The sequence below is a fragment of the Littorina saxatilis genome, linkage group LG3, assembly GCF_037325665.1.
Source record: "Littorina saxatilis isolate snail1 linkage group LG3, US_GU_Lsax_2.0, whole genome shotgun sequence".
Classification (NCBI taxonomy): Eukaryota; Metazoa; Mollusca; class Gastropoda; order Littorinimorpha; family Littorinidae; genus Littorina; species Littorina saxatilis.
This window is the reverse complement of record NC_090247.1, coordinates 37,468,453-37,477,526: the sequence shown is the minus strand read 5'-3', so window position 1 is coordinate 37,477,526 and position 9,074 is coordinate 37,468,453. Positions and strand designations below refer to the sequence as shown.

General features: G+C 43.1%; 1 long non-coding RNA gene across 1 annotated transcript; it reads right to left on the bottom strand.

Moving 5' to 3' along the window:
* Positions 1 to 6,321: 6,321 nt before the first annotated feature.
* LOC138960933 (uncharacterized) lies at positions 6,322 to 8,633 on the bottom strand. The gene is made up of 3 exons (XR_011454099.1): positions 7,908 to 8,633; positions 6,849 to 7,040; positions 6,322 to 6,505 (listed from the first exon to the last, which is right to left on the bottom strand). It is a non-coding gene; the product is annotated as an uncharacterized lncRNA (long non-coding RNA).
* Positions 8,634 to 9,074: the final 441 nt, after the last annotated feature.

Genomic DNA, 9,074 nt, shown 5'->3' with positions numbered 1-9,074 from the left:
CGTATCCATCACACCAACGAGACAACCGAAGAAAGTTAACAATTGAAGAGATATCAAGTAGAACGCATCGATGCGATCTCACAGCGATTGAAATCTTTGGTGACCACCAGTATCTGCTATTTGTACTAAAATGACTGTATTTAACACGTAACGAGGGCCTGACTATGCATGACATGAACACACGCGCAACACCTGGGAAGCATTTATGGATAAAAAACGCTGGCGCTGGACCCGAGTACTCTTCAGACTGGCTCGCTCCCCCAGTAAGAAAGTTTTTGTCTTGTGCACGTGGATTTTAAAAAAAAATTATTTATTTTACACAATTAAAAAAATTATTAGAGTAAAATAAAACATTAAAACGTTCATAATAAACAAAAGTAAACAAGAATTAAAAAAAAAATTAAAAAAATAAGAAAATAGACCGCCCATGCCGGGAATCGAACTCGGATCACTTTGGCACAGTATGAAAGTTTTTGTCTTGTGCACGTGAATTAAAAAAAAAATTATTTATTTATTTTACACAATTAAAAAAATTATTAGAGTAAAATAAAACATTAAAACGTTCATAATAAACAATAGTAAACAAGAATTAAAAAAAAAAAGTAGACCGCCCATGCCGGGAATCGAACCCGGATCCCTTTGGCCACCAAGCCACCACCTTGAATCACTGACACAGTGTCCCTGTCGCTCTCTCTCTCGTGCTCTCTGTCTCTCTTTCAGTCTCACCGAGACCAAACCTGCACTGTAGTTTCTTTGCCGAGACCAAATTAATCCCCACCCGCTGGCTGGCTTGCAAATCGTCTCGCATGCGATACGCATGCTTTTCATGACGCACGCGTTCGGCTGTTCTATCAGCTCAATGGCTGGCTGTCGCTCCGATTGAATTCGTCCAACCGTCAAGAACTTTTGTGTGTTTTGGGGCATTTAGGTCCCAGGTAACATTATGAAGTTTTAATACGATCAATCGGACCTATTATCAAGTTAGTGTATCAACTTTTGAACGAACTGCGCCCAGTAGTTTCCCAGCCATAAGCTGTTAACAGGTTAAGTCGAGACAGACAGACAGATACACACACACACACACAGACACACAATTAAAGTCTGCTGGACCCTCCTACTGCGTACTCGGGGATAAATGGCCGTCTACAAGCGTTGACAAAATTTTACATGAAGAGACACGAATTCCTCTTTGACAAAAGAGCAGATTGTCCCCCTTGAAATACATCGCTCTGATTGGTTGGGATCCCGCTGCATTGAGCTGCATTGACACTGCAAGCGTCAAAAATAGGAATGATTGTAGTCTTCGGCAGCACAGCGGCGTCAACGATTTTTTAAATTTTTTTGCACAGCTCGCTACACGTTGCGTGACAAAACAACAGGCCAAGTACTCGTCATGCAGCATGCAGCGCCACTGACTCTGCGCATGTGAGTCCTTAAAGAGCCTTAGATGCCACAGCCTCGGCTGTCTAAGGTCCTATGATATGCGTGTCTGATGGCACATTCTGTGTCTGAAACGCTTGTGTCTGGTAGTGTGAAGACGCTGATTTTTAAGGGTGATGTGTGTGCGTGTGTGGTGTGTGTGTGTGTGTGTGTGTGTGTGTGTGGTGTGTGTGTGTGTGTGTGTGTGTGTGTGTAGGTGTGTGTGTGTGTGTGTGTGGTGTGTGTGTGGTGTGTGTGTGTGTGTGGTGTGTGTATGTGTGTTTGTGTGTGTGGGTGTGTGTTAGCGTGCGTGCGTGCGTGCGTGCGTGTCTGCGCACGAGCGTGCGTTTTTGCGTGCAAGGCAACTGCGAATCTCATAAGTGTGTTCCATAAGTTTACTCGAAGCAAAAAGATTCTGCAGCATTAAGCATTGTCAGAAGCATACACGTACACTTGGAAATTATTGAGAAGAAAAGGCAAATGACATAAGACTCAGACTCTTCGTTACAAAACTTACAATCGTACATCGTCTAACGTTTTGCGTGTACAGTCATATTCCTGCCTCGTGTCAGTATAAAATATATAGATAGACATAACCAGATAAGCCATCACCCATTGGGATTTCGACTATCATTTCACTGTCTTTTCAATTGAGACTGACTGTCGCCGAACCCCCACCCACCCACCGACTCCCCCACCCCATACCAAAATTTGAAAGGATTTGTGTGTCTCTAATACGGACCACCTTTAACACATAGAGGAAAGGAACAGATAAAGACTGGTTTCAGTCATGCATTTAGCAGCTTGTAGAAAATAACTTACAACTATAGCCATGAAACTTTCAAAACAGTCTTCTGTACGCGAAAGTTGATAATTTAATTCATTTTCTCTCTGTGTTTAATACAAGTTATTTTGGAGTACAGTAGGCTTTTTACAATGGTTCGCCAATACCTCTTTACAGGTCTATATTAAGCGCCCCCTAATATTGTCAAGTTGTGATTTTTTCTGAATGTTAATCAAAGCTAATTTGCTCTAATTAGGCCTGACGATTTACTAGAGAGAGAACAACTACCAAGCACAAAATGAAACTTCTTCGCAAGAAAAACTAATTATAAGTATGAAGCAAAAAGGGGTCATATTAAGCGACCTTCCGCTGTACCCGTACAACACGGGGGCGGGGGGGGGGGGGGGGGTATCAGCGTGTTAGCATGTCCAATCTACTGGCAGTTTCTCTGGTAGAAGCTCCATCGCGGGTCCGTCTCGCCCCAGTCCCCCGGTTTCTCCCTGGGCCCGTATGCTTATGGGGGAAGTTCGCGACAACTCCCGAAGTTTTGAGTGACATCGGAAGTACTTGCCTCACTTTCGTATGCATGGGCCGAAAAAAGGGTTTACCTCGAAGCAAAGCGAGGAAGTAACTCAGGGTATTTTGCGACTACTTCTGAAGTTTTGAGTGACATCGGAAGTACATCCTCACTTTCGCATGCATGGGACGAAAAAAGAGTTTACTTTGGAAGCTAACGAGGAAGTAAATGAGGGTAAATGTACTACAGCCAGACCCAGTAGTAAACACGCTACTTCCACAGTTTCTCAGTGCAAAAAGGCAGGGCTTTTCTTCAGTTTTTCATGTCAAACCGAGCTGACGCTCCAAAAGAGAGAAAATAGAGGGAAAAGTCGTATCTTCTGCATGCATTTCGTGCAAATTTCCCTGAATACAAACCTGAGTTGCCAGCTTTGACTTTTGTTTGTTGATCTGGGTCATTGGCCACCACTCTTTCATTCCCGCTTATACGAGGGGGTTACTGTGTTTCTATGAAAATGGGCGTCGTTGTGTGCATGTGTGAGTGTGTGTGTGTGTGTGTGTGTGTGTGTGTGTGTGTGTGTGTGTGTGTGTGTGTTTGTGTGCGTGCGTGCGTGTGTTTGTGTGCGTGTGCGTGTGTGTGTGTGTGTGTGTGTGTGTGTTCGAGTGTTTAAGTGTAAGTTTCTGCTATTTTTTGGGTCATTGCTTTATCTGTGTGTGTGTGTGTGTGTGTGTGTGTGTGTGTGTGTGTGTGTGTGTGTGTGTGTGTGTGTGTGTGTGTGTGTGTATGTATTTGTGCGAGTGCCTGTCTGCCTGTGTGTGCGTGCGTGCGGGTATAATTGTGCGTCTGTTCCTTCATACGTTTGTTTGCGTGTTCGCGCGTGCCGTGTGTGTGTGTGTGTTTGTGTGTGTGTGTGTGTGTGTTTGTGTGTGTGTTTGTGTGTGTGTGTTTGCGTGTGTGTGTGTGTGTGTGTGTGTGTGTTTTCGATGTTATGTGTGTGTTCGACGGTGTGTGTGTGTTCGACGGTGTGTGTGTGTTCGACGGTGTGTGTGTGTTCGACGGTGTGTGTGTGTGTGTGTGTGTGTGTGTGTGTGTGTGTGTGTGTGTGTGTGTGTGTGTTCGACGTTATGTGTGTGTTCGACGGTGTGTGTGTGTGTGTGTGTGTGTGTGTGTGTGTGTGTGTGTGTGTGTGTGTGTGTGTGTGTGTGTGTGTGTGTGTGTACCCACTCCCCACACTATGATGAGCTGACTATATTTGCGCCTTGATATTTTATTCATGTTCTTACGTTTTATGCTGTTTATTGTGATTCACCACACCCGAGTTTATCGTAATTGAGATAATAAAGTGTTCTATGTCTATGTATTATGTCTAATACACATGCACACACGCACGTAGGCTACAAAAATCCAATCTTGACTTTGAACTTTATATAAACATACATCCTCTTCACAATTAACGAGGACAAACGTAATTTACAAACACCTAAGTACAACAATTTTTCTGTTTTAAAAATTCGGACACACATTTTCTCAAATAATATGAAATTCGCTGAACTTATCTTCTTTTCACTACACCTTATATCTTGATTCCCCAAAAATGGAGTTTTGCCTTTTTAAATTTACCAGTAACACAAACATTCGCTCTGACCAAACTATTTTTGTCCAGCAGTTTTACCGATACACAATCATTAAAAAAACACTACAAAAAGAGTTTTAAGTTAACCGACTTCGCTACCACATAAACAACCTTTTTTTTATTGTCCCCAACATTCTGGTCAACGAAATCATTATTATAGACAGTCATTCTATTTAAGGACAATCATCACAGCTTTCGTTCAACCAGTTAAAAACAACAATTATAGTAAAAGCTACAGCGCGATCAACGTTTGCCCATTTACGAACTCGCGATGAGATTTGTTTCTTCTGGTCACCAAGCCTACCGTTTACAAACGCATGCGCACTAATTGGGATTCCCCCAATTTTCTCGACCTTGACCTCAGAACTCTCGAAGCCACTACTTCGGCGTTCAATTTAGCTCGTGCATACCGAGTAGCTGGCAACTTTGCTTTCGAAGTTCCCACTTCCAATGTCAAGGGCCTCTCGCTTGACATAATTATACGACGATATCGCATCTCAAGGGTCCTTACCCATCCAAAAGAAACCTCCAGCGCATACTACAATTGCAGGACATTCCGTTTTTAAAGGCAGCTCATTGGAAAATGATCTCAGACACAATATCGAAGACGTGAAATGCGTCAATCGAGCAACTGTCGTAACTTGGCTACAATGAGACGGTCTCCTACCTTGCACCATAGACACGGACTGTGACATTCTTGTTTAATTTAGGTGAAATGCTTAAAACAGAGTGACTCAAAAGCGACAGTTCGATCAGTTACTGACCGAAAAAAACGTGCTCGAGTCATTCGGCGAAGGTGGCGAGCTTTCAAACCAGCACGACTGAATAACTCAGAATGCCTTTTTTCATCATGCCTCTATTCTACACGAGTAACATAGTGCAGTGGTAACGGTTCCGGACTCTCGTTCATTCGCTCCGGGTTCAAGTTCCGCCGGGAGCTATATATATTTTTTTATTAATCTTTTCCTTTTTAAGCCTCCGCAATTGCATTCCGGCTGCAAAAACCGGGTTTTGCCTCTGTGTTAATTTTATTCATTTGCAAAAGAAACCTTCCTATGCTTTGAAAAAATCATATCATGTCTTGACTTTCAACTGTACGCGCGTGTGTATATGTGTGTCACTACGGTGAGTAGTGTATGTGTGTGTGTGTGTGTGTGTGTGTGACGTGTCACTTGTGTCATCATAGTTTCAGTGTGTGTATGAGTGTAGATTGAGAGAGAATGAGAGAAAGTGAGAGAGAGTGAGTGTGTGGTTATTTGTTTGTGACTGTGTGCGTGCGAGTATGGGTGCGTGTGTGTGTGTATTTGTGTGCGCGCGAGCGCGCGCGTGTGTGTCTGTGTGCAGTGTGTGGTGTGTGTGTGTGTGTTTATGTGTGCCGTCAGTGTCACTTGTGTCATAGTGTCAGTATGTGCATGAGTGTACGTTTGTCTGTGTGTGCATGTGTCGTAAGAGAGAGAGAGAGAGAGAGAGAGAGAGAGAGAGAGAGAGAGAGAGAGAGAGAGAGAGAGAGAGAGAGAGCGACACTTCTTTGGCAATTTTGGACCAGACAGCGTCTTTATGTTTAACAGTTAGACTGTTCTGTAAACTTGGTGTTTACTGTGTTTTTTTCTAATTAACTGTTCTGAAATTTGGACAGAATAACCGTTCTTTCGTAAAACACTCCTGTCAAGAGTACAGCAATTTCACCATCTGAAAAAGGTGCAGAACGCCCCTCCGTGTCTACTTTCTTTTTGAGCGGCACCCGTGCCTTGCCATTTTCGTTGACTGCCATGTTGATAGAAACGTGCGCATGCGTATTAGTAGGGATTCCCCCAATTTCCCCGACCTTGACCTTAATACTCTCGCTGTCACTCCTTTGGCGTTCATGCATTGTGAACAGTTAGAAAGTTGACTTCGGGAGTTCCCACTTCGAAAAGAGGCCTCTACTTCCAGTGTTTCTTACTTCTAGTTCATGCATACGGGCCCTGGCCGTGACGTGCTGCACGTTGCATTTAATGTAGCCGGTGTCATACTCCACGTTGAGGCACGCCGTCATCGGCGTTGCAGTCATCCAGGCACTGTTGGAGGGTGACGCCGTTCAACTGTCTGATGTTGTGGCCGTAGATCGCGCTCGACACGTAGTTGAGGTAGGTGTTGTCCAGGCTGCTGCAGGCTAGAGAACAGATATCATGCAGTGCAGAGTGGTTGAAAGTCGTTGTCGTTCATGTTGTTTTTATCAGAATTATGACACACAACAGGCTAGGGTCATCGTCCTCGGCGTTGTAGTCATGAGTTTTTTCCCGTCCCAATTGCCATCTTCCTTGTCGTCGTTCCGATCATCATCATCATCATCATCATCATCATCATCATCATCATCATCATCATCATCATCATCATCATCATCGTCGTCGTCGTCGTCGTCGTCGATGTCGTCGTCGTCATCATCATCATCGTCATCGTCGTCGTCATGAATCTAAACCTTAAATATACATCCATCCATTCAATTCAAAACTTACTTTCGATGCAAGCCTTGCTACTGACGGAGTAGTAGTAGCCTTGAGTGCACATGCACTGGTTGACGAAACAACGAGTGTCAGCCACGGTGTCCGTGCACTGCGAGTCCGAGCTTCATTCAGCGAGGAGCCAGTTTGCCTGTGCAGTGGTCTCGGCGAGCGCGGTGATCTCGGGTGTGGTCTCGATAACAGCTGCTGCGTTCAAAGTGAAACTGGTAATTTATCAGTGGTGATGTTTATTCCACAATCCACAAAAATAAATCGGGTGTTATTTTAACGAAAGTAAACGGATGTAAAAGAAAATAATAAAAACCGACTTTTTAAAGAAAAAACGACAACTCTTTTTTTCAGTGACGACCCAGTGGATTGCTATTACACTTTCAGGATTTTTTGCCCACATGGAAAAAGCACTCATGTCTCCATGTCTTTCATGTTGTCTTCTTCTTCTCCCTGTTTTTCTTTTTTCTTTTTTTCCAATTGTTTTACCACTTTCTGTACTACTACCCCCCCACCCCCCACCCCCACCCCATATTTTTTGTGTGTCTTGCTCTTCTGTTTGCATAACTAATCTCAACTTAGTAGTAATTTGATTTTGTCCGCCATCGTGTTCACTTCTTTTACGTTTCTCTATGAATTCGCTAATATTAGTTTTATGCTTGAGTACGGATCCTCAATGTCAAATATTGTATATACGTCACGATAATACCAATGAATACAGGATTTGTTTAAACCAAAGCACTCTGAGTAAAACGTCTTAGCTTTTCGAGCATTTTAACAGACGTTTTACAGCTTTGTGTGATGATTAAAAAAAACTGTCACACGTTTATGGACTTCAATAAACGACTGTGCATGCACACATAAAATGATTGCTTCAGACTCAGTTAATTTTTCATTTTCTCATTCTATGTCTGTCTGTCTGTCTGTCTGTCTGTCTGTCTGTCTGTCTCTCTCTCTCTTTCTCTCTCTCTCTCTCTCTCTCTCTCTCTCTCTCTCTCTCTCTCTCTCTCTCTCTCTCTCTGTTCTTGCGACTATCTTCACCATTAGGAGGGAACTTATACTCACCTTCTATCTCACGAAAGTGGTACACACCAGTCCCTGCAATATTTTCACCAGGAGATATTGCCGTGAAATACCCTGAATGCCCACGACAAGCACTGAGGGTAGTAGGAGTCGCCTTCCGGTGTGTAAAAGTCGTGCAGGTTTTTGTCTTGAGGCACAGTTTTGCGCACGCCACAGTGGACACGACAGCTTGGCTGAACAACACGTTTTCGGTGAAAATAAGCCCGGAGAGGAACGGGATACGATCAGCTTTGTTTTGTTTGACGCCCTGACCTTGAACGAAGATGACAAACGTCAAGACGAATAAAACTGGAAGCATCCCGCAGAAAGTACGATGACGCATCTTGACGAATGTCAAGACATTTGTAGGTATTGTCTTTCGCTGTAAAATTTGATAGCTTATTGAAAAAGCCTCAAAGCAATGGATTTTTCAAACAATTTTGTTATGTGATTCTACTGTACTTTGACTGTAACATTTGAAAGCTTAAAAAAAGTCTAAAAGTAATAAATATATACAATTTACGAGATGTTTAATGTACTCCTTTTGTCTGAAAATTGTCAAAAGCTTATTGATAAAAACTTAAAGTCGGTGAACTGATAAAGCTGTTTCACAGTTTTCGATGTGATTCTGGTGTGATCTTTTTTGTCTGGGAAAAGTGAAAGGTGATTGTTAAAAGCCTCAAAGTACCGTTAAAATGCCTCTCAGAAAAGGTGAAAGTACGAGGCAGTCTTGGAGCCGCTAATGTCACCCTGAGAGAAACGTGGCAAAATATATACATATGCAATGCCACTAAGGCTACTCCCCCCCCCCCCCGCCCCCTACCCCCTACTCCTCTGACAGTCGTACCTACAGAACTGCACTTTGGTCTGATTGTTTGTCGTCATGGTGACATTTTAATAACAATGACGTGTGGGAATAAGGAAGCAGCTACGAAAAACAGTTGATGGGACGTTTAATTATTGTAAAATCAAACATTTAATCGAACTTCTATCTATCGAACAATATCAGAAGCCGTGGGAAAACTTGGGAAGATAAGTACCCAAGAATCGTCAAATAGTGTTGCTTGCGTGTGTGTGTGTGTGTGTGTGTGTGTGTGTGTGTGTGTGTGTGTATATATATATATGTGTGTGTGTGTGTATGTGTGTGTGTGTGTGTGTGTGTGCGTGCGT